Source organism: Sander lucioperca, chromosome 17 (genome assembly GCF_008315115.2).
Source record: "Sander lucioperca isolate FBNREF2018 chromosome 17, SLUC_FBN_1.2, whole genome shotgun sequence".
NCBI lineage: Eukaryota > Metazoa > Chordata > Actinopteri > Perciformes > Percidae > Sander > Sander lucioperca.
In genome coordinates this window covers 10689100-10714992 of record NC_050189.1, presented here as the reverse complement: position 1 = coordinate 10714992, position 25893 = coordinate 10689100, and the positions used below count along the sequence as shown (strand labels likewise).

Here is a 25893-nt window from a genome sequence, read left to right as displayed (position 1 = left end):
CGCAGTACCAAGTCATTAACGACCGTTGTGTTGTGAAGGCCAAAGTAAGTAATGCAATAACGTCTTTAATCAACCTAACCTTAACTGTATGATATCATTGTGATACTCAAGGTGTAGCCAAGTGACTCTCAGTAGTTTTTTTTTTTTCATTTCAAAGACTGAACAAGACAGAGTTTTCCCTCGTAGATCCTGGTTGAGCTTTGCCAACCACAAGCGCCTCCTTTCCTCTGATAACTTCTGGCATTCCTCTCCCTGGTTTTTAATAACTTTTGGAAGTCGATAATATTCCAAATGTTTTTCTCGGTCTGACCTATTGGTACAACCTAAAACACGGCAATAATTAACCATTTTCCTTGACGCCGTTCGGGATCTACTTCAGTGCCTGTGCTTTGTTGTGATGCGGAGTACCTCCAACATGGCAACTTCGGGTCTGATGACGCGTCGTGAAAACCCTCTATAGTTTCCTAGAACTTAAATGACGTCTTCAAACCCAAAGATGTTCAGTTTACTGTAATGTAAGGCCGATAAAGCTACATTTTCACATTTGAGAAGCTGAAACCATTAAATGTTGGGGTGTGGGGGGGGGGATTTGAGGAAAAGACAGTGGGGGGAAAAGAAAGAGAGAAGAGTTGTGCTGTTGAAAGGAGCGAGAGAGTGACAGAGTAATGGCGGCAGATGGATGGTAGATGGATGGATGGTGTGAGAGGCATTTGTTTCTCAGCCTCTATCATCACAGCAGCTGCTTGTTTTGACAGTACGCATATACAGCTATCTATATCTGTATCCATCTTCTCTTACCACGGCACACCTGAGACGACGTACTCAACAACCACCCAAAATCACCAAAACATCGTCCATCACTCAACTGCGTGTCGGTTCCATGGAACCTGACGAACAATACCAGGCAGTGAACTCAACCTTCCCATCGCAATCTATCAAATCAAAATCAGTGCGGGCATTCCCGGAGCCGTAGCTGGATTCAGAATAGTAGGAACATGACGGCTAATCTAAAAATCAGTAACGGTGTTGTAAAAATGCCATCCGTCTTCATGCAGACATTACCCAAGAGCTACACCGTGAAAATGCGATTCAAAGGAACCAATTATTCAGAACCAGAATCAGCTTCATCACAGATGGTCTAAGATGGTCGACTCGGTGTGTTTGTGCGCGTTGTTTTGTTTTGTGTTTTAACTTTGTTTTTTGCGATGGTACCCAGATCTCTTTCTCCAGAATTTTGGACATTCTAGTCAAAGGTGCGCTCACCTTTGCTCACGCAGCAAAATGTCGGAGGACACTGGAGACATGCCACGTGCCAGCCTGCTTCAAGTCCTCAACAATCATCCCTGTTCCCGAGAAGCCAAGGACCACAGGACTTAATGACTTCAGACCCGTCGCCCTGACCTCTGTGGTTATGAAGTCCTTTGAGCACCTTGTGCTTTCACACCTCAAGACATCACCGACCCCCTCCTGGACCCCCTGCAGTTTGCCTACAGAGCCAATAGGTCTGTAGACGATGCAGTCAACCTGGCCCTACACTACATCCTCTATTTATTGATGTGTGTGTGTGTTATGTGTTAAGATAAATAGTGATGTAGATGCCTGGTTCAATGTTTGTGTTGTGGATTATGTGTCAATATGCCTGTACTGTACAACAAATTGCCCCTTTGACATTAAAGTTTAAGTCTAAACACTTGTCTTTCCTCTGTGAGGATTCAGGGACCCACATATTTAAAGCATCATTCTGGTTTATTACAACTTTTGGTCTTTTTTTAGCCGTTATTCTTTGCTAAAAGGAGTTCAGACAGGGAAAGAAACCCAAAACAGTCAGATGCTTTTTCAGGGTTTTAAACATACCCTCCTGGTTAGTCAAACCTTTTCAGGAAAGAAAATAAAGGTAAGGGGTTCAATTGTTTGCCAAAGTGTCCGTTGTAAACATTCATCACGGTTTACAGAACGACTTCTGGCTTCATCTTTGACCTACCGTAGCGGCCGCAGTCGTGTGCAGTGTGCACATATACAGTTTACATGTGCAACAAAAGGATTATTACAGTACAGACATTTCAGGCGGGTTCACATTTCATCTCCAAATGAAGTAGTTTTAGAAATGTTTTAGCGAAGTTTCTGAATTTCCAGATCTTGGCAATCACTTTGGTGTGGAGAATGTGATCATAACCGATGGAAATGATGGCTTAAACTTTTAAAATAAGGTCCAACTTGTAATAAACCACAAATATTCTTTACATGTTTTTGTCCTCCTCTTGCTTGCAGGATTATAAACAATTATTATTTTCACTGATGATTAATCTGTCCGTTGTATTTTTAACCAATCAATTCGTCTTCAAACGGCAGAAAAATAGTTTCCTAGAACTTAAATGACGTCTTCAAACCCAAAGATGTTCAGTTTACTGTAACGTAAGGCCGATAAAGCTACATTTTCACATTTGAGAAGCTGAAACCATTAAATGTTGGGGTGGGGGGGGGGATTTGAGGAAAAGACTAAGTGGGGGGAAAAGAAAGAGAGAGGAGTTCTGTTGAAAGGAGCGAGAGAGTGACAGAGTAATGGCGGCAGATGGATGGTAGATGGATGGATGGTGTGAGAGGCATTTGTTTCTCAGCCTCTATCATCACAGCAGCTGCTTGTTTTGACAGTACGCATATACAGCTATCTATATCTGTATCCATCTTCTCTTACCACGGCACACCTGAGACGACGTACTCAACAACCACCCAAAATCACCAAACATCGTCCATCACTCAACTGCGTGTCGGTTCCATGGAACCTGACGAACAATACCAGGCAGTGAACTCAACCTGCCCATCGCAATCTATCAAATCAAAATCAGTGCGGGCATTCCCTGAGCCGTAGCTGGATTCAGAATGGTAGGAACATGACGGCTAATCTAAAAATCAGTAACTGTGTTGTCAAAATGCCATCCGTCTTCATGCAGACATTACCCAAGAGCTACACCGCGAAAATGCGATTCAAAGGAACCAATTTTTCAGAACCAGAATCAGCTTCATCACAGATGGTCTAAGATGGCGCCGCAGACGGTCGACTCGGTGTGTCTGTGCATGTTGTTTTGTTTTGTGTTTTAACTTTGTTTTTTGCGATGGTACCCAGATCTCTTTCTCCAGAGTTTTGGACATTCTAGTCAACTCCCTCACCCCCATGCTGTCTTCTTATTTCGAAAAGATTTTTCTTGCTGTAAACTTTTGGATCTCACCCTTTCCTCTATGCCTGGCAGTATGAATTTGTATATATAGGCTATGTTTCGGTGGACTGGAGAAATCAAATTGCCCTCTGGGGGATAAATACAGCTCTCTATATCTGTATCCATCTTCTCTCACCCCGGCACATCTTAGACGACATACTCAACAACCCCCCTAAAATCACCAAAAACATTGTCCATCACTCAACTGCGTGTCGGTTCCATGGAACCTGACAAACAATACTAGTGAGCTCAACCTGCCAATCGCAATCTATCAAACAAGCTTGGACAGGTCGATTGTAGCGCCGCAGGGTGATTGTGGGTATTTAAACACTGACTGACAATTGGGGGAAATCAGTGCGGGCGTTCCCTGAGCCAGCTGGAATCAGAATGGTAGGAACATCAGCTTTATTGGCCAGGTTTGCGGAAACAAACAAGGAATTTGACTCTGGTTAATCTTTGCTCTCAATGTACAACACTCACTTAACATATGAAGAATAAAAACAGAAAGGCCAGTAAGAAATTCAAATAAATCAAACTGTTTCAAGAATCTTATTACTAGTTAAAAATACCTCTTGGAGGCTGAATTGGAGTTGTTAAAATGAAAAAATCACTGCTAGAAGTCTAAAATTGTGATGAAAATGCTACATTCATAACTTGTTTATCAGTCTTCTTGTAAAACCAATGGGTTATATTCGGGACAAAATCCTTAATTGTCTACCTTCTGGATCCCATACTACTGTCCCTTCAAAGAGAGACAATACAGCAACGTTTGAGTGACACTTTTTTTCCCCCAAAGGGATGAAGAGGCAGAGGACTTTTCCTCTTCTTTTTTTTTGTCAGGCATGTGAACTGCAGAAACCCTCCAGTGCTTTTCCAAACACACTGTAATGTAATCTCTACAGCTGGCCGAGGGAGACAAGCTGAGACACAAACACATACACACGCAAACACAGTCGTACACATGCACATGCAAGCGTACTGTCCGTGGACTCGCAACCGCACACCAAGTTCCTGTGGTTGTGTGTCAAGTGTAACAGGAGGCCAGAGTAACCAAATGCTCGGTTTCAAACCCAAACTTCCTTCGCTACATGTGGGTGACGAGAGGATGTAGAATGTCCTAACGGCTTTGAAGACAGTGAACACAACTATAAACAAGACTACAGCTTTTCAAATCTGCAATGTGCAAGAACACAGCTTCTGTAAAGGTTTGGATATTGTGTTGTTTCTCCAAGATTGTGAACATACAGTTAGGGATGCACCGAATCCAGATTTTTCGGGTTCGGCCAAATACCGAATCCACTGGCTAAGATTCTGCCGAATCCGAAACCAAATACCGAATCCCACTCCCATCCTCAGTCCGTTAACACAGTAAACACATTCATGAAGTCAGAAATGAACTGTCCTTCCTTTGCCGTACCTGAAGTTGCTGCATTTTGGCTGCTGTCTGTAGATTCCTTCATCACAACTCGTATTCTTTCGGATGTTTCATACACAAATGTTTTAACAGCGGCGATGTTGTGTATAGTTTAGGGTCCTTGCCACCACGAGACAAATCGGCATTGCAAACTGAACATGTAGCTGGACTTTAATGGCCTTCTTTTGACTGAAAGTTCTGCCAAACTACACTTTTTCTGCTCACGAGTTCCATTTTCACTTTCTCACAGCCTGCTGCATTGAACGCTCCACCTACGTAAACACCTTCCCGTAATCAATGGCGGCGTCATTACGTCGACTAGTGTAAGGTTCGGCAGAAACCGAACCCCGTCAAAATCCTAATATTTAGCCCGAATCTGAAGCCGAATTGTGAATTCGGTGCATCCCTGCATACAGTAACACGTTTTAGCAGCCAAACGTAGCGATTATCACTGAATGGGTCGCTCCAAAGTAAGAGTTCCCGCCAGATCTGCTGCCGTTTGCTCAGATTGAGACAACTGTGGCTGTGTCGGTGGTGGGTATCTGCAAACCCTCGCACATCATCACACATCGACATCACATTTCTAGTTTCTTCTCTCCTCTGTGACAGTGAACTGGACATCTTTGAGTTGTGGACAAAACGAGACATTTAAGGAACGTCATCTTGGGCTTTTGGGAAACACCGATCAACATTTTTCACCATTTTCTGACTGATTTTATAAACCAAACAACTAATGCACTCATCCAGAAACTAATCGACAGATTAATCGACTATGAAAATAACCGTTAGTTGCAGCTCAAATTGAGCATTTTGAATCCGATTCATCTGAGAGTTTGACAGGTTTTTAAATTGAATTATTTTGAGCTGCGGTGAACATGTTTCCAATTGTGAATGCAACTGTTCGATCAAATCAATCCCATAACTGCATTCAAACACAGAAAGTTAGCTGGGTCAGAAGAAACAAGCCTCATAACATCACATAACAGGACATTATGGCTGTTTTTGTGGCAATTTGCAGATTATCTGTATCAGCATTTTATTTGCCTGATAACCGATAAAAAGTTAATGAATTAAATAGTGTTCTACTTTGGCTCGGCTACAGCTCTGTGTCTGTCCCTCTGCTTCGGTTACACTCACCACTCACCACTCACATACGCTTAACTAGAATTAAAAAAACAGGTCCCTGGGTGGAGTGGAGGGGACATGAAGTGACAGGCGCTGATAGGCGCAGCGGGGCAGATTACATAAATCTGATAAACACACACACACACACACACACACACACACACACACACACACACACACTCGAAGAAGCCCTATTTTAACGACAGTGAAGACCCCTGCTCGCTGTAATTGCTGCTCTTGGTTTTAAAATAACCGAGATGGAGTGATGGGAGGCTCCGGGGAGAGACGGGTGTCGGATTCTCTGCCTATCTGTCTGAGTCATGCCGAGGCACAGTGGAGGAGGAGGAGGAGGGGCGAGGGAGCCAAAATATAGATTTAAGGTATATATACTCATCTCAAGAGAAGGTGCCATAGCTGCAGCGCGGCTTGCACATTACCTGTCTTCTGATTTGAAGACGAATCGGTCTCGCGTTGGCTTGCAAACTTCCATATCAACCTTCTTTTTTTTTCTTTTTTTTTGGAGTATGCAGAGGCGCGTTTCTTGCATTACAGCTTGGCACCGGGAGCAGAGTCACGAGGCTTACGTCTGCCCCCGAGATCCTGCATGACAAGATTATTAAAACATCTTTTAATGAGTCTGGCTTGCAGCCAGGGAGGGGACCGGCTACTACTTTAACACAGAGAGAAGAGAGTGAAACAGTAGGCCAACATGTCTGTAACGAAGCAGGATCGTGCATTTCGGCCCCTCTGCGCGTGGACGTGTCCTTCCGCGGGTGTGTTTCCGTCCATAAAGAAGAGTCCCAGGTCTAAAATCAGACAAGGGTCAAGGGTCAAAGCAGCAGTCTGCTCAGCCAAGTCCGTGCACCGTGTTTGCAGGGACGCACATTGTTTTAGGCTTCACCGAGTTGTTTGGGGAGAGACTAATTATCGGCCCTGGCTGATTACCGGCCCGTTTTTTTTTTTTTTAGCAGTTTGCAGATTATCTGTATCAGCATTTTATTTGCCTGATAACCGATAACGTTAATGAATTAAAAAGTGCTCTACTTTGGCTCGGCTACAGCTCTGTGTCTGTCCCTCTGCTTCGGTTACACTCACCACTGAGTCTGACTTAATGTCCCCCTCCACACACACACACACACACACACACACACACACACACACACACACACACCACTATCTGACTCTCTGTTACTGGGGATTATGTTCAAAGTTTCTCATTTATTAAATAATTGCTTAAAGCATTTAAACCCAGTTTTGTGTTGGAGTTTGTAACATTCCAAAATCTTAATTTTTACTTGAATTTTTCATTTTCACGGTAAATGTATATCTGTTCCAAATATCGGTTATCGGTTTCATTAACTACTAATAATCGGTATCGGTATCAGCCTGGAAAAACCAGTATCGGTCGACCCCTAGTGTTGTTTAACACAAAACAATTCTGATTAATCGATTACTTTTATGGCTTCTAAAATGTCAGACAAAAAGGAATATATATATATATATATATATATATATATATATATATATATATATATATATATATATATATATATATAACTAAATTCCTGTCAGGTGAAATAGCTGAGAAATAAGCCATCTCCTTCTGCTTCTTGTAACCTTGCCTTTTTTTCTCTCAACTGTTCATTTTCTCTCCTTTCTCCTCTCTTTCCCACCTCCTCCTCTTCTAGCTCCAGTGTTCCTAATCTTCATCTTCCCCCCTGAATTTCCCTCTTCTTCATCCTTACATTCCTTTCTCTGCTCCTCATCCTTCTCTTTTCTTCTCCTCCTTGCCTCTAATCCTCTCTTCTTATTTTTCTCCTTCTTTTCCACCCCTCTCCTTCTTTTTTAGTCCACTTCCGTCCTTCACTTTTCTTCTTCCAAGCCTTTCCTTCTCCACCTTTTCTCAGCTTTCCACTCCGTTTTCGCCTCCTCATCGCCATTCCTTTCCTCCTCTTATTTCTCTTCATTCACATCTTCCTCGCCCTTCTTTCCCAACCTTCCTCCCTCCCCCTCCTCCTCCTCCTTCTCCTCACCATGCGCCTCCCGATGAATTCCTGTCTCGGGTCATATGCAGCCTTTTGAGTGCACTTACAAGGAACTGTAAAAGCAGCTATGTTTACCTCCGAAAAGTAGGGGTGAAATTCAATAAATATCTTTTGTTGACAGTAAAAAAGGCACGGCTACGCTCAAGGGAGCGTACGCTATCAATGGCCAGGTTAGGGCATATATGTGTGTGTGTGTGTGTGTGTAAAAGCTGAGGAATGCGACCAGTGTGTTTGTAGTCGATAGGGCACGTCAATCCACAACTTTTTCTTCTCTGCTTAAAAATGACAAGCTGGGAAGGATGGAGAGGGGAAGAAGTGACAGAAACCAGGGGAGAAAAGATGGCTCATAATAATGGATATCTCAGATGTGAGGAATAAAGTTTGAGACAGAGATGTGGACTTGAGACTTGGTGACTTGGACTCGAGTCGACTCCAGTCACCGTCTTGATGCCTTGCGACTTGACAAAAGATAAATGACTTGAGACTCGACTTGGACTTGTAAGTTAATGACTTGACTTGATGCATGATGACTCGGATGACTTGGCGTGTATTCATAATTTTGAATGTTAGCTGTTAGATATAAAATAATATAATTTAATGTTGTCACATTTCTGTCCAACTACCAAGCAACTACCATGTGATGCAGCGGCATCGTAAACTGTGAATTAATGATTGGACGACTCAAAAAAGCTCCCCGGTATGTGATTGTCATGATTGGATGACTGGCTGTCAGTCAAACTCCTCACTATGGCAACACGTAACATCAAAGCCCCCCTGATGAAGCCTCATTAGTCAGACCAGACCGCCGCAACGGATGCGTCTGTGCCACGAGGAATCACTTTTAGATTCAAACATTTCACGCAAGGAAAAAAAGCGAAGATTTGGGACTCAAATTTAAAGGGTAACTTTTTTTTCAACCTATGTTTTTGTGTCTAAGTGACTGATGGGAACAACAACCTCTGACATTGGTCCAGTATTAAGAGAGATCGCTGCAGTCGGCAGTGGAGAAACAAGCTACAATGTAAGTTAACACGGCAATTATCCAGCTTGTATTTACCGTCACAAAAGTGCTCGTTTTGCCACTGACAGGCTCAGATTAATATTCTAAGTCTCTGACAACATTATGGAAAGGATTCCTTCAGAGATAGACCCATAAAACCTCTTGAGACCTTTCTATTTAACCAGAAACAGCTCTGAAGTCGCTAGGGTTAAACCCACCAGACTCCATTTAAAACAACAATACTTTTAGCATGTATAGAGCCATCATATTTTCACATGAAAATCGGTAAACTGTGTGTTTATTTATAGAGTTTTAATGGTTGGAAAAGTGGAAAAGTCTTTTCATAGTTTTATTTTGTTTGTCGACTTTGAATGAAGTGTATTTTACGATGCTAAAATTAATGTTTATTTACATGGAGTCTGGTGGGTTTAGCGAACGCAGTTTGGCGGATGTTTTTATGTTTAAAAAAGGATCTTACTCTTTAACAGAAAGGTCGACCTCCTTAGAAATCCTTTCCATAATGTTGTCAGACACTTAGAATATTAATCTGAGTCTGTCAGTTGCAAAACAAGCACTTTTGTGAAGGTAAATACAAGCTGGACAATTGTCCTATTAACTTACATTGTAGCTTGTTTCGCCGCTGCCGACTGCAGCGATCTCTCTTAATACTGGACCAATGTCAAAGACTGTTGTTCCCATCAGTCACTTAGACACAAAAACAGAAAAAAATAGGGTCCAGATTGAAAAAAACGGTAGTTACCCTTTAACTAAGGACTCGACTCTACTTGACCTAAAAAAAAATAACTCAAGACTTGCTTGAGACATGGACCAAATGACTTGCAGGTTTTAAGTGTATGTTGCCCCCCACCGGGGAATTATTTTGTACTGTATTTTTAAGATGTTTTTTAAATTACAGTTACAGTGGGGCGGCTCAGTTGGAAACATACCCCTATTTGCCACCGGGCGCATCTGCACTGTGTTCCAGATGCGCCGCGGCAATGTAATCTGCGAGTCGGGCAGGTAAGACGCTCCGCTCCTGAGATGCTCCCGGTGTGGTATGGCGTGTGACCGAGCATGGAACAAAACTGGAACGCAGTTCAGACGTGCCCAATGGAAAATGGGGGTTAGATGTAGTCATATTTTCAAATCTCCAGTCAGGTTTTAAGACCCTATGGAATCTGTCTTAAAGCTTTTTTTAAATTCTCAATTTCGCGATTGCTTCCATGATTCTGTTATCACAGAAACTAATGGACTCTACGTTAACGCTGCCATCAGTCTGTGACCGGCCCCAGCCGAGCCATCGGCGAAGAAAAGACACTTGCCACCGGGCTAAACTACGTTTCTGGGGGAAACCCTGAGACTTACTTGGGACTTGAGCCACGATGACTTGGTTCCAACACTGGTGAGAAGCACCAATATTTGATGCAGGAAAAAGAAAGAAGACACTTCCTTTCTCTACCTGAACCCCCCCTCCCTCCTATCTCTTACTAAGGCTCTCCCTCTTTCCTTTTGTCCTCCTCACATTCCTCCCATCGTGAGCCGACTACAGCTGTCAGTTCGCTGCCCCGAGGCGAGGACAGGGATGAGAACTCTCTCTCCGCCTTTCCACGACCATCCATATGCTTATACTGTGACAAATTAAGTAAGCCTCAGTGAGCGAAAGAGAAATAATTGGTTTTGTACTTTTTTTTGGGATCCAGAGAACTATTCAAAACCTACAACTTTACAACCCTCCTGCTGAAGCAGACGGCACAATCTTTACAACATATCATAAGTTCATTGATGTGCAAATCTATCAATGTAAACGCAACATAACTCAACGTGTACCAGCGAGTCTGACAGCAACTGAAGTTAGCAGTTGACATGAGATAACACGGAGTGATATTTGGAGATGCGTGCGATATTTGATCATGTCACAGAAAGCGCCATCTGTATTTAAGATGACTTAGAGGGTATGAAACGGTTTAGGGTTCATTCTGAAGGTACAAGTTTTTTGTGAAATTTTTTTTTCTTTGGAATGCACTGAATTGACTTGATCATCTAGCAAAACAAATTCATTCATCCCATCGTTATTCATGGCAATTCTGCAAAGACAAGACAATCGCACGAAGAAAAACAGGTACAATTATGTTTTACAAATACAACACATACAGGACAATAAAAAAGTAGGGACAAAAAGCAGCCTTTCCTATGAAAAGTATTTACATTCCTGTTGATAATATACCTCCGCGCATTGCTTAAAATCTCCATCTGAAGGCTATTTTGTTATTTCAAGCCTGTAGTTGACATGAAAGGACAGTTTTGCCAAAATCTTAGGATTTATAAATATGAAAGTATTGATATTTTTGAAAGAAAAACTAAAAACCCATTTATTTAGTCTGGCTTTTACAGTATGTGGTGTTTTATAATCTTTGTGGTTTCATTGGCTTATTTTATGCTATGGTCATTTAGTTTTGTGTATTAGACTCTCTTCTGTCTTATCAACATTTTGCTGTTGAGTTATATAAATAAACTTTGATAGATTCATATGTTTGCAGTGGTGGAATGTAATAAGTACAATTATACTCCAGTACTGTACTTAAGTACACATTTGAAGTACTTGTACTTTACTTGAGTCTTTTCATGCCACTTTCTACTTCTACTCCGCTATATTTCAGTGAGAAATATTGTACTTTTAACTCCACTACATTCATCTGACAGCTTTAGTTACTAGTTACTTTACACATTAAGATTTCTGCACACAAAACACATGTAGTTTATAAAATCTGATGTGTTATTATAAACGAAACTAGCCAACAATATAACGGCCTACAAGTCCAGCTGAAATGATTAGACCGTTAAACACACAACTGTTTAAAATGTTTCCAGTTTCTAATTTTTCTGCATTGAGTACTTTTACTTTTAATACTTAAAGTACATTTTCCTAATGATACTCACATTCTTTCCCTTAAGTACTTTTAAATGCAGGACTTTTACTTGTAACAAAGTATTTCTACAGTGTGGTATTAGTACTTTTACCTGAATACTTCTTTCACCGCTGTATATTTGCATTTAAAAACAAAGTCCCTTTAAAAGACTTCTGAATGTGTCATGTGTGAAATCCACACTGCAGCCAAAAAACCTGGCAGTTGAAAAATGTCCCATCTCAGCCCTCCAACTGGCTTCAATCCAACTGTATTTGTATACCTCTGTTTACACAGCCATCCGTCACCGTATACTTAACGGCATTCCTCTGACGTAAAGCTTCACAACACTCAGAACCTCAGGTAAACTTAACATTATACAAAGCCCATTCACAGCCTCTCTCTCTCTGGTTTGTGTAATATTTAACTGTCTCTCATTAAAGGGACTTAAAGAGGACATGTATAAACTGAAGACTGGACCACCAACATCAGCCACCGCCAGCCGTCATGACCAATATACGTATGTCTGTGTTTAAACATGTCGTTGTACACTCTTTTTGTGTTACTATGGAGGGTGGAATGACAGTCATTGTGAAGACAAATGTCTGTAAAATGTCAGAACATACTCAAACGTCTTCCACAACTTCTAAAAAAGAAAAGCCCAAAGCGTTGTCTTTAAATGTCTTTCTTTGTTGTTGCTCAACTAACAGTCCAAAACCAAATATATTCAGTTTAACGTCACGTAATGAAGCAAACGGACGCAAGTCTTCACATTTGAGAAGCTGGAACTAGGACATGTTTATGAAACTTTCTGTTTGAAAAAAAATGACTTATTAAACGATTAATCGATTCTCTTTTTGCTGAATGAGAAACATAAACTTCATGGCATTCGGATCAAGAGTTTGGTTTCAATCCAGCTATTTCTGGCGTTAAAGCTATAGTGCGTAGTTTCTGTCGCTCCCATGAGGAATTCTAAGCAATGACAACAACGCTGTCGGCGCGTCCACATGATACAAGCCTTCTGTGATTGCACGCACGCACGCACGCACGCACGCACGCAGGCACGCAGGCACGCCCCCCCCCCTCTCCACGCAGTTGCTAGTAGCCACGGAGGACACAGAGGATTTAAAAAACATGATGGACTCTTCAGAAGAGGTCATTATTTTCACTCGAGCTTCTGCGCGGGAAAGTCACCGGACGCCACAATCTTCTGAACATAGCCATACTGAGAAATACAGAGAGAGTTGTGTGGAGCTGATAATTAGCTTGAATGTAACGGACGTTCATTAATATCAAAAAGTTACGCACTAATGCTTTAAATGCAAGAAAATTGATAAAATGAAGCAAATGCATCTTGGGAAAATGATTTTAAAGTTGGGCTAATGTTTAAAAGTTGGTGTATTGATAAGGAAAAGATGAGATGAGGTTTCTGGAGCTGCTTCAATAAAACTTTATCTGTGGTCGAACATAAAGAAAAAGGAATTTTTTACAATTTAAAGTGCTTGTCTCTCTGTCATGAAATGTACTGTCTTTCTCCACACTATCAGCTGTCCAAAAAGGGCGAAAAATAAGCACTTATGAAAGAAAGTTTAGCTATTTTGCTTTATTGCTAAAAGTGAAAACTTTACACCTTGGGCAGGATAAAAATAGCAGCCGTTTACTTCCATGAATCCTTAGTCAGTTAGACACCATGACACACACACAGAAAACACACAACACACACACACAACACACACACACACACACACACACACACACACACAGTGGCTGAGCTATGTTCATGTGGAAGTTGGCTGGTCAGTGTGAAGGTTGGACATGAAAAGCCACAGCAATGTCACAGCAGCTCGTCAAGGAAGAGGACGGCCGAGTGACAGAGAGACACTGACACAGAGAGAGAGAGTAGGTGTGCTTCAATGAATGTGTGTGTGTGTGTGTGTGTGTGTGTGTGTGTGTGTGTGTGTGTGTGTGTGTGTGTGTGTGTGTGTACGTGTGTACGTGCGTGTGCCGGTACAGCTGGTGGGAATCTCTCAAACGTCAGCTCTGCTTGTTCACCGTCGTGATGGGCAGCGGTTGGCATAGCAACCATGTACACAGAGCCGAGGCGACGACTGGCTAACGGGAGGAGGACCTCGGAGGGAAGTCAAATTTAGCAAAAAAGTGATACACAGGCGCTGAGTTTGTCTCGGTGACTCAGCAGACGGATGACGATTGGGACTAAAAATAAAGGGACAGTTCACAGTGACTGTGACTCTACAGTACGTCTGTAGAAACCTCATGATTTATATCCAATTAATCGTTTGAGTCAGATTTTCAAGCGAATGTGTCAAACATTTCCTCATTTCAGCTTCTCAAATGTGAATATATTTGGGTGTAGTCTGTTCAGTTAGGACCGTTCACTTTTGGACAGTTAATCGAACAAAAAACAAAACATTTGAAGACGTCACTTTAGGCTTTTAGGAAATCGTAGTAGACATTTTTCATCAATTACCAACAAGCCATTAACTGAATAAACGTAAAAATAAACGTCAGATTCGATTTCAATGAGTCTACTTTAAGTCATGTTGTATCTATTTTTAGCAATTCCTTTGAGGTTTTGCATGTTTTTGTGGGTTTTGCGTCGATTTTTAGTCTTTATGTGTATGTTTTAGGTCAGTTTGTCTATTTTGAGTCCTGTAGTAGCTCTTTCTGGTCATTTTGCATCTCTGTAGTCACTTTGTGGCTCTTTGTAGTCATTTTGGGTCATTTGCAGTCGTTTTGTGTGTCTTTGTGATCATTTTGTCTTTTTTTCGGTGACATTATGTGACCCCCGACCCCCTGTGCCGGTTGGCCTGTTCAGTAATCCATCCATGTAGTAGAGGATGGATACCCGACCCAAGACAGACGGTACCTGATGGGCCGGGCCGGGTTTGGACAGATATTTAGAAATGATGTTTGGGTTCGGGTCAGGCTCGGTCACATCAGTGCGATAAGGCATTGAACATTTTAAATTTAAAACAGCTTATTATGATTGGGCCTCTTGTGCGCACCTGTGTTAACGTGCGCTTGTTGCCCCGTGTGCGCTGATACGCTCATCTGTTGACATTTCAGAATGCCTTCCTACAGTTGCTTAATAAAAGCTTTCCACACAAATAAACGTACACGTGTAAGTATGAGAAAAAAATTCGATTTTAACTGTGTCGGGCTTGGGTCAGGCTCGGACATAAATATCTTAATGCCTGTCCAGCTCAGGTCGGGTTCGGTTACTGCTCTGTCGGACGCAGGCCCGGCTGAGAAATACAGAGAGAGTTGTGTGGAGCTGATAGTCTTAATTAGCTTTGTAGCAACTCATTGGGCAACGGCTTGAATGGACATAAATATCTTAATGCCTGTCCAGCTCAGGTCGGGTTCGGTTACTGCTCTGTCGGACGCGGGCCCGGCTCGGACAGAAAAATGCGGCCCGATCAGCACTCTACCATGTAGACATGTTAAACATCACTGTTGAGCAGCTTTTCCAGTATATGTAGCAGACATAACAGACTGGTGTAAATCCTTACTTCAAGCTAAAGTGTTTGAAGGGCTCATCAGTGCAGACTTTAATCAGCTGTATTTGTCTCTTGTTGCAAGAGTTTGAATTTCAACTCAGCCGTTTTTTTGCAAAAATAACTACTTTCCTTCCCCCGATAGTACCGTATGCAACAAACAAATCCCCTTTTGTTCTAACCTGTCCCCTAACACATGATACACACAGTCCATCTATAGTCCTCTGGGTGCACACACACACAAGCGCGCACACACACACACACACACACACACACACACACACACACACACACACACACACACACACACACACGCACACATACACGCGCACACACACACACACACACACACACACACACACACACACTAACCGCCCTGTGCTATGATCCCTTTAATCCACAGAGATATTTTCTCATTTGTCTCAGTGAGACCCCTGGGTAATGGATGACACACTGCAGGCAGTAAAGACATGACATGATTTCATGAAAACAAGAGGTGCAAGAGAGAGGGAGAAAGAGCTACGGTTTCACATGACGTAATTAGGTACAGGACAGGCTAAATGTGAAGCTATAAAAGGTAAAACGTCCGACAGATTATCGCTGTTGGAAACTATACAACAAAAGAGCTTCTGCAGTAAAGCCATGACATACTGAGATGAAACAGATGAGTAATTAAGTGTAATACCTTCGATAAATGGTTTTCCACTCGGCAACATCCTGCTAAAACTTTCAGAACTGGAAGAAGCCCAGTAAACGTGAGCAGTCAGGTGCAGATTCGTCCCAATCAGAAGTTCCGCAACAAGCCAAAGAAGTGGAGCTTTGAGTAGTTTCTAAGTTCAAGAATGAACTTCATTATTTTCATCATATATCATCATGGTTTAATGTCAAACATACTTGTGGAAGACACAGTGAATCCATAAGCCTACCTGTATCATACGTAAGCGTATCTTTAATGTTGTTGAGTTTTTTAGTTTTTTTACAAATAAGCTGATTTATCTTTGCTAATAGTATGTTGGATTCATGTTATTGTATATTTTTTTAGACATATTTTAAGTTTTGGGGGGAAAAGTATTAAAACAATAATTTGGCGGCCCCCCTACGTTGATTCTGAGGACCCCCCTAGGGGGTCGCGGACCCCCTGTTGAAGATCTCTGACGTAGACTACACCACTGATCACAAGCAGCAAGGTCTCATCACATCTGAGGGATTTTTCCTTCATTTAAGAAAAACGACCGAGAGATTAATCATTGACGGAATTTGTCATTAGCGCAGCCATGCAGTTCAGCCTGAGTAAAACTTTAACCGGTCCGATCTATTTTTCTTTGAAGACCGACACACATATGACTTCACCGCCGGGAATATTTAAGTTAACGTTCAAGTAAAAACAAGACATATGTGAAACTTTCTGCCCCCTCTTTCAAACTTTTCCTCAAATGAATCAAATCCCACCCATCTGGTAGTTTATGTATGTTCAGTCTTGTTTTAAGTACATGAAAGCAATACTTGAGTAAAGTAGTAGTAGTAATCAGTACAAGTATCTTACCAGAAAATGACTTTGGTAGAAGTTTAAGTCACCTTTTAGAATATAGGATATAGATTAATCCGGATCCAGCCCATTAACCTCTGGTTATGAATACAATACCTTATGAAGTCTAACGTTTTCTATTTTTAAATACATTTTATACTGATCAATACATTGTTAGTGAAGTTGAATATACAGTAGTGGTGTAACGGACCATAGTTGATCTCCCTCCCCCTAAAAAGATTAATAGGTTTGGACTTATTTTTACAACTGAAATGAAAAAATGTATTAGAGAGAAAATAGGCTACCAGAAAAAGGGACCGGTACCTAATTCCAGGTAGTGGTATCGGTACAAAAGTTGACCAGGAAAACAGAGAACTTAACTTGAAGTAAGTTGAGTAACTGTTTTAATTAGCACCAATCGTTCCGGACCCCTGACCTTAAAAAAAAATTCAGATGCGGACCTTTGAGTAATACATTTAAGAAACCCTGCCCTAGGTCGTTATCAATCTTAACAGTTCCACTCAAAAAACGAGACATCAATCACTGGAAAACAACTTATACTAGGCTGGATGATCTTATTTTTGGGGGGAGGGTAATCTGAAGGCAACTTCCTACCCTTGACTCTAAGAAAATACGAAAAGAATTTTGACAACCAGAAGATTTAAAGAGCACTTTACACAGGGAGTTTACTGTAACTAGGACGTTTAAACAGCCGATTCTGAACTCACAGATGTAGGATGTGACAGTGTTGTGTACACTCTAAAGACGTATAGTGGCAGCTGCATGCTCTGTATGTAAATATGATAGAGAGATAGAGCTAGGACTTACATGTAAACATTTTCTAGTCCCTTCACTCTGTGACAGTAAACTGGATATCTTTAAGTTGTGGACAAAACACGACGTTTTGGGTTACAACCGCCCAATAATCAAAACTGGCCAGTGCAAACCCCCTCCCCCCACCCAAATAAAAAAAAACTATTATAATTTCCTTTACATAAATAAAGACATTTGCACCGTAACGTGATGCAGAAAAATTCACCACAGTGCAGGAAATGAAGTGTTTGACGTTCAAAATTTCAATTTTGCTCAAAAGTGGAAACCCAATGTTGAACACAAAGTTATGCCCTTGCATATATGCATATATGCATGTATGTATATATGTATATATGTATGGCCGGGTTTGCCACGGAGGCCGGCCGGGCACAGCCCGAAAAAGCTACGTGGCACCTCTCTCTCCAACCCATGGGCCCACCACCTGTGGGAGGAACCGCTGGGGTCGGGTGCGCTGCCACATGGGTGGCAGTGAAGGTCAGGGGCCTCGACGGACCAGACCCGGGCAGCAGACGCTGGCTCTGGGGACGTGGAACGTCACCTCTCTGTAGGGGAAGGAGCCGGAACTTGTGCGGGAGGTGGAGCGCTACCAGTTGGATCTGGTGGGGCTTACCTCTACGCACAGTCTCGGTTCTGGAACCATACTCCTGGATAGGGGTTGGACTCTTTTCTTCTCCGGAGTTGCCCAGGGTGTGAGGCGCCGGGCGGGTGTGGGGATACTCACAAGCCCCCGGCTGAGCGCCGCTACGTTGGAGTTTACCCAGGTGGACGAGAGGGTCGCCTCCCTACGCCTGCGGGTTGTGGGGGGGAAAACTCTGACTGTTGTTTGTGCGTATGCACCAAACAAGAGCTCGGAGTATTCGGCCTTCTTGGAGACCTTGAATGGAGTCCTGTATGGGGCTCCAGTGGGGGACTCCATAGTTCTGCTGGGGGACTTCAACGCGCACGTGGGAAATGATGGAGACACATGGAAAGGCGTGATTGGGAGGAACGGCCTCCCTGATCTAAACCAGAGTGGTTGTTTGTTGTTGGACTTCTGTGCTAGTCATGGATTGTCTATAACGAACACCATGTTCGAACATAGGGATGCTCATAAGTGTACTTGGTACCAGAGCACCCTAGGCCAAAGGTCAATGATCGATTTTATAATCGTTTCATCTGATCTGAGGCCGTATGTTTTGGACACTCGGGTGAAGAGAGGGGCAGAGCTGTCAACTGATCACCATATGGTGGTGAGTTGGGTCAGAGGGTGTTCGCGAGTGAGGGGACAATGGAGCGGGAGATTGGTCGGAGAATCGGCGCAGCGGGTGCGGTATTACACTCAATTTATCGCACCGTTGTGACGAAAAGAGAGCTGAGCCAGAAGGCAAAGCTCTCAATCTACCGGTCAGTTTTCGTTCCTACCGTCACCTATGGTCATGAAGGCTGGGTCATGACCGAAAGAACGAGAACCAGGGTACAAGCGGCCGAAATGGGTTTCCTCAGGAGGGTGGCTGGCGTCTCCCTTAGAGATAAGGTGAGAAGCTCAGTCATCCGTGAGGAGCTCGGAGTAGAGCCGCTGCTCCTTCGCGTCGAAAGGAGCCAGTTGAGGTGGTTCGGGCATCTGGTAAGGATGCCCCCTGGGCGCCTCCCTAGGGAGGTGTTCCAGGCACGTCCAGCTGGGAGGAGGCCTCGGGGAAGACCCAGGACTAGGTGGAGGGATTATATCTCCAACCTGGCCTGGGAACGCCTCGGGATCCCCCAGTCGGAGCTGGTTAATGTGGCTCGGGAAAGGGAAGTTTGGGGTCCCCTGCTGGAGCTGCTACCCCCGCGACCCGTTACCGGATAAGCGGAAGAAGATGGATGGATATATGTATGTATGTATGCATATATGTATGTATGTATGCATATATGTATGTGTATATATATATATATATATATATATATATATATATATATATATATATATATATATATATATATTGCCAAATTTGGTCCAATGCAATGCAAACCAACTCTTGAAAATAATGCAACAATGTAGTGAGATGAGTGGAGGGATCTGCTTTTAAAACAAGACAAGAACATTCTTGAAACAAGTGAAACTGATGTGAAAACAGGAGTTGGATGTACAGATGACATCTTGCACAATGACTGCATTTTGTTTTCGTTGTTTCTAAAAGAAACCCAAGGTATTTGGCCAATCTTTACACAGCTGGCAGGCGTCACGATCTCACACGCCACGGGAGTCCTGCCCGAACAAGCCGCCCGCTGTCAGCCCCCTCGACTCCCTCTTCACCTCAGGAAGCCGCCGCTCTGCTGTGGAGGGGGGACTCAGAAGTGACAAATCCCATAGGGGGGAAGGGGGATTTTAGATCAAACCACACTCAGATAATACAGACAGACCGGGGTTAAGTGTCCCGCTGGGGAGCCATTACAGCTCAGCCGTCACCACAGCGAGATTCAGAGGGACTTAAAGATGACGAATAGACTTTTCGACAGTGAAACAACATTGTGCATTACTGAGATAATATTTTCAGAGAGGCCAGGTCGTAGTGATGCAGCAGATCAAATCGCCGATCAGAGGAGAAAGAGGATGTGTTGGACGTCCAGAGGGAAGGCATTTTGGGTTCAACTGTATTGAAATAACATGATGAGTGTTTGAGAAGCTGCGTGGAGGGTTAAGTGCTGCACACATCAGAGAGCCAGGGTTCAAGGTGGAGATACAGGAGGCTGTTTGATCCTGATCGGCACGGTCAGTGGTAGTCAATGTGAGGATGGACAGCTTTACTTTACTCTACTTGGGTGTTAGGAGTGTGGGGGGTTTCAACATAAGGTCGTAGAGCTGCAAAATCTCTAAAGACCCAAAGACTAGGGTTGGGTACCGAGACCCGGTGCTAATACGGCACCGGTGCCTAAACGACCGAATAGCAACGCAGATTTCGGTGCCTCATTTCGGTGGCGCTGCCCTCTGATACTCTGATACTCCGAAACAGACTAGCGTTAGCTAGCAGTTGGATTAAACACATTTAAAATGCTGACAGCTAAGCGGTGTAAAGTCTGACTGTATTTCACTGTGGAGGATTCCAACAGCGGGACGTCCAACAATCTGCAGCCTCCGTTGTCGGAAAAACAACACAGAAGGTGCGTTTACTTGAAACTCGCTTCGCCAGCCTTGTGGTGCATTCAAAGTTATTGTTAGTGTTAAAATCATACGAACTTGCCTAATCTTCACTGTTCTTTGCCTGTGGTGCAACTGCAAAGAGGAATGTGCAAAATAAACTTTGATTTAAGTTCCTGTGGTCTCTTACTTTCTGGGTTTTAAAAGGGCCAAAAGCCAGATGACGATGACCGCCACGCCCATCCATTGATCCAAAATGATTAAAAGAAATGCTAACATGTAAGTGAATCTGTTCAGGAAATATCGCAGACAACAGGCAGGGTGTTTTACAGATTTTATAAGAATACAAATGTGGTTCAGAAACTACAGCTGAGGTTAAAAAGGTTCATTTAATTTGGTTATGAAATAACATTGTGCCTTCAGTCAATTTTCGTTGGAAGTCCTGACCGTGAGCCAATCACTGATGCATCCACCTGCTTGGGTTACTTACCTATGAAGCATTGCATGTCAGTGCACCCACATGCCCGGGGAGTTCAGAAAAACATCCATCCCTCATCTTCCCTCTCCTTCTATTTTCTCCCTCACTCTGTGAAGAATGACGTTCCTTTGAAGACCAAACCAACACACAAACACACGGAGCAACCTGCTAACTAACACAACACTGCGGGGAAAATAAAGGACACTCCCTGCCAACAACCCTCACCCCTCCTCCCCTTATCCCCCCTGCTCTTCTTCTGGTGGACCTTTGACCTTATCTGTGGAGTGGTTGAGACAAGTGGAAGGAAAGGAATGCTCCAACATTAGGTCAGTACAGGGAGCGCGAGAGAGAGAGAGACCCGGCGAGTAAATGTGCAACTACAAATGGCTCGCTGCGCCACGTAAATCTGATAAACTTTTTATATCCGTCTTACGACAACAATCAGGTGTACATATGAACGTTAAAGCAGGTGAGATGGGCGACAAGTTAGAGTTGGGCAAATCAAGTGGATATCTTCTAAAGTTAAAGTATTTTTATTTCCAAATTCCCTCTTTATTTGTGTCCCAAATCCATACTGCATACTAAATCTAACTAGAGATGTTCCGATACCAATTACAGGGGTTGTTGTCAGAAAAGCCTCCGATACCACCTCAAATCCTGGTATCGGTATCAGCAAGTACTTAAGTCTATGCACCGATCCCATACCACGTCATAAAGTAGTTTATTTATGTTCTTTTTTTATGACTCAGAGTCAAACTGAATAATAATAATATAAAGTTGTATGGCGTTCAATTGTTTGTTTGTTCATGTTTCACAAAGAGTTTAACCTGAGCTAGACCTAACAATGATAGCAATCATATCACATCCATACAGGGATAGTAGTATATAGCTGTAACAACATAATAAAACATATGTATTACGGATCTGTACTCAATATCGGCCAATACACAAGTTCAGGTATCAGAATCGGTAAGCCAAAAATGGAATCGGACCCGTTACAATCAAAACTGACCAGTGCAACCCCCCCCCTCCTCCAAAAAAAAAAAAAAGTACTGTCATGTCAGAGTTAATCGGAACTTATGATACTTTTGAGCAAAATAGAAATTTTGAACATCAAACACGTCATTTTCTGCATTCTGTTGAGTTTAATGCAACAATTTATGGTGCACATGTCTTTAGTTATGTAAAGGAAATTATAATCTATCAGATATAGAGGTCCACTGCTGTGGTATTCATTGAGTGGGTCACTAAAACATTTTAGCTCACGGTCAGGGCTTTACATTGACTTTTTTGATCACCAGCCAACATGGCTAGTAGATTGCCAGCCAATCAGATTTTCCACTAGCCAAATTTTGTTTTTCCTAACTAACTTTACTTTTAAATTTCAGCTCCTCTGGTTTGTTTGAAACGGTGCACGCTAGGAACATTGCCCAATGGTAATATGAAAGTCAGATCATCGTGTTCATGGAAAATGTAGGATCAGTACCACAATCACTATTGCCAGATAAAGATTAAGTTTTTCCAAGACAAACACCAAGTTTTATGGCAGAAAACAGACCAATCTGGAAACACTGATGTGTTTTCTGCAACTTGCCTGACTTCAAACAAATGCAGTGTTGTTCACTTCATTCATCACCGGCCAAATTGGCTTGTAAGTTTCCAATGTTAGCTGCCAAAGTTCATTTTTAACCGCATTTGGGGGTTGGCGGGTGTCAGTTTAAAGCCCTGGTCCCAGTTAAAGAGGTTTCTCATTTCATCTTAAACCTTATGTTGGGATAATTCTGTTGATTGTATTTCTTGTCTGACTCTATGCCTTGTATTTCTGTTTGTCTTGTCTTTTATGTATTATGTTTACCAGTTTGTTTGTTGTATTGCCTGTTTTATCTTTTTTTTTTTTTTGTGGAGGAATTATCATGTTTTAGTAGTTTTTTTTTGTCTTTTGTATAAGGGGAGGACCTTGAATGAGCCTTTTAGGCTTCTTTCCTCTCCTGCACTAAAATTGCTGAATAGTTTTTAAAAATCTATTGTATGTACTTATATCTTTGTGCAAATAAACTAAACTAAATGACTTACATTCTTTCTTTAACATAAAACTGTCTCTTTCAGCTGATCATTAACTGTGTGAGGCCACCTACGCTGCGTCCTCTGTCCTTTATTCTCCTAATTGACCATTAGCTGACTAGCAGATGCTAAACTGCATTAACTTCACTCACACTCATTCACACTCAACAACAAACACGGCAGGTTTGATTCCAAATATTCCATATTTTAGGTTTTTGGCGTGAAGAGGAACTCAATCAATCACATGGAAACTGAAAGGCTAAACTGAGGGTAAAACCAAGAGCAACGGTTTACATCAGGAAGAGGAAGCAGTGACGAGGCGTAAACAATGACCCTTTGGTGTGAAAGAGCATCATGGGAAAGTCTGTTGAAGCGAAGGGAAGGCAGAGCATTGCTCTTTTATTTGGTCGTAAACAGGGCTGAGTTATGGGGGAAGAGGCGCAGTTCAAAAAACAAAAAGTTCCGGCGCTCAGAGAAACAGCATCTGGGGCATGTTTTTGCCATTTTGTTGCAATACATTTAGCCATTTCTCTGTGACTTTCTCTTCCAGTCTAACTTCCATTAACTCCGTCGGTCTTTCTGTGTGCCTCTCACCCCGTTTATGCTCTGTCCATCTTTGCCACAGAATGTCTCGTTTGTTTTTTGGAACTGGATGGACACTAAAGTTACCTCGCTAAAACCCATCAAGGTCCCACAGCGTTTAGCTTAAAGCAGCTTTTTGTTAAAGGTCGGGCCATGGGCTCTCATAACCGGACGTGTTAAAAAATTACACATCACATCCGTGTTTTTTTGGAGATTTGTGAAAAACTAAAGTCATTTTGGGAGGATGTACATTTAGTTTTGAGTAATGTACTTGGCTTTAAGATTCCTTTCTCATGCAATGTCTTGTACTTGGGTCATATTTTACTTGTAACATTACAGAAGGACAGATAAGATTGCAAACTCTACGCTATTAGTCAGCTGGCACTCGTTGCATATCCGGCGTTTAACTCCCTGGCACCAACTCATTTACAAGACCTTGCTAGGGCTGCCACCTCTTAGTCGATTAGTCGACTAATCGGTCGTTTTGGTCTTAGTCGACCAAGATTTCTTTAGTTGATGAGTCATTTTTTATGCTTATTCATGCTTAATTACTCATTTCCAAGAAACTTATGAGCACATTTCTGGTAAGCACAAGATTTAAAGTGGTGCTTTTGCAGGATTAATTGTGGAGAAACTCAGTTTTACAGATGGTTCATTAACTACATTTATATTGTGCTTTTCTAGTCTTAACCACCTCTCAAAGAGCACAGCTCTGTCGATTACATCAACTAATCGATTAATCGACAAAATCATATAAGTGTTAGTCGATTAAGAATTTCTTTAGTCAAGGACAGCCCTAGACCTTGCTAGGCAAAGCCCCGCTGTACCTAAGCTCACTGATCACCATAGCTCTACCTACCCGCAGCCTGCGCTCAATATAAGCAAATACATCTCTTTAGTCACCCCAAAAGCCCCTTTGGCCGCCATTCTTTCCAGTTTCCAGCTGCCAACGACTGGAATGAATTACAAAAACCCCCTAAAACTTGAAACGCTTATTCCATTTGTTGATTTTTTTTTTTTCCATTTGTCTCTTCCATCATTCATGCATGTATTGCACACGTTCACTTTATTGTCTTTTATGCTCCAAAGCATAGTGGCACAAGCTTACCAGAACCGCTCTCATATTTGTTTAACATCTGTTTAATGTTTCTTGCACTATTCCATTTGCACAAACTTTATACAGATTCTGTACTACACTCAGTGCTTACATTTGATCCGTATTTCTTCGTAGACTCTTTGCTCTATTTTGTATGTTTATATTTTTGCAAATTTATTGTGTAACGCTATGTTGTCTTGCACGTTTTATGCCTTGTCTTGGCCAGCTCGTCATTGCAAATGAGAATTTGTTCTCAATTGCCTTACCTGGTTAAATAAAGGTTAAATAAAATACCTAGTAAAGATACTCCTTGCAGCAGCAAGGAAAGCCATAACCAGAAGCTGGAATAAGCCCTATTCTCCTAAACAGCAACAATGGTTTGAAGTCATACAAGAAATAAGGACCGTTGACTTCTGTGCTAGGGTTGAGGGAAGATTTGTTGAAAACATCAAGGCCAGAACATGACATTGGCTCACAGCTTGGACTCATTAGTGGATCAAGCAGCTACTTGAAATGCATACATTTTATTTCTATTTTTGTGGCTATTACCACCTTTCCTCACAGGCCCTGTTTCCTTTTGTCTTTTTGCAAAAGACATTCAACGACCACCGATTGCATCAAAAGCAAATTCTTCTAAGTTTATGCAGAGCAGCTGAACTCTTCTCTCCACCTTAAGCGTTTTCCTCAGAGTCATAATGCCTTTAATCATTTCCAAAACTCGTTAGTGTCATCTTTAACTGATGCTATCTCTCAACATCCGGCTAAAGGTCAGTCCATGACCGTTTTTCAAAGTCGGAAGAGAGGTCAGACTTCCTCCTCAAAGCAGCGACGTGTCTTAGGCTATGTTCAAACTTGGTGTCTTTTTTGAAGCTGCTTTCACATTGTAATCCCTTTTTAAAAGCCACCTCTGACTTTTCTTTTTCTGCTGCTCAGAACATATTTTTGAAGTTTTTGTTGTTTCCATAACAACAAGAACAAATGGATTGGAAATGGACAAGTGTGCTCC

At 42.3% G+C, this 25893-nt stretch overlaps 1 protein-coding gene and 1 long non-coding RNA gene across 2 annotated transcripts in view; one reads left to right on the top strand and one right to left on the bottom strand.

Moving 5' to 3' along the window:
• Positions 1 to 25893, bottom strand: part of col4a6 (collagen, type IV, alpha 6) — a 165369-nt gene that overhangs the window by 114841 nt on the left and 24635 nt on the right. The window lies entirely within an intron of this gene.
• Positions 1236 to 25468, top strand: LOC118493524. The gene is made up of 3 exons (XR_004895480.1): positions 1236 to 1246; positions 1677 to 1681; positions 25346 to 25468. It is a non-coding gene; the product is annotated as an uncharacterized LOC118493524 (long non-coding RNA).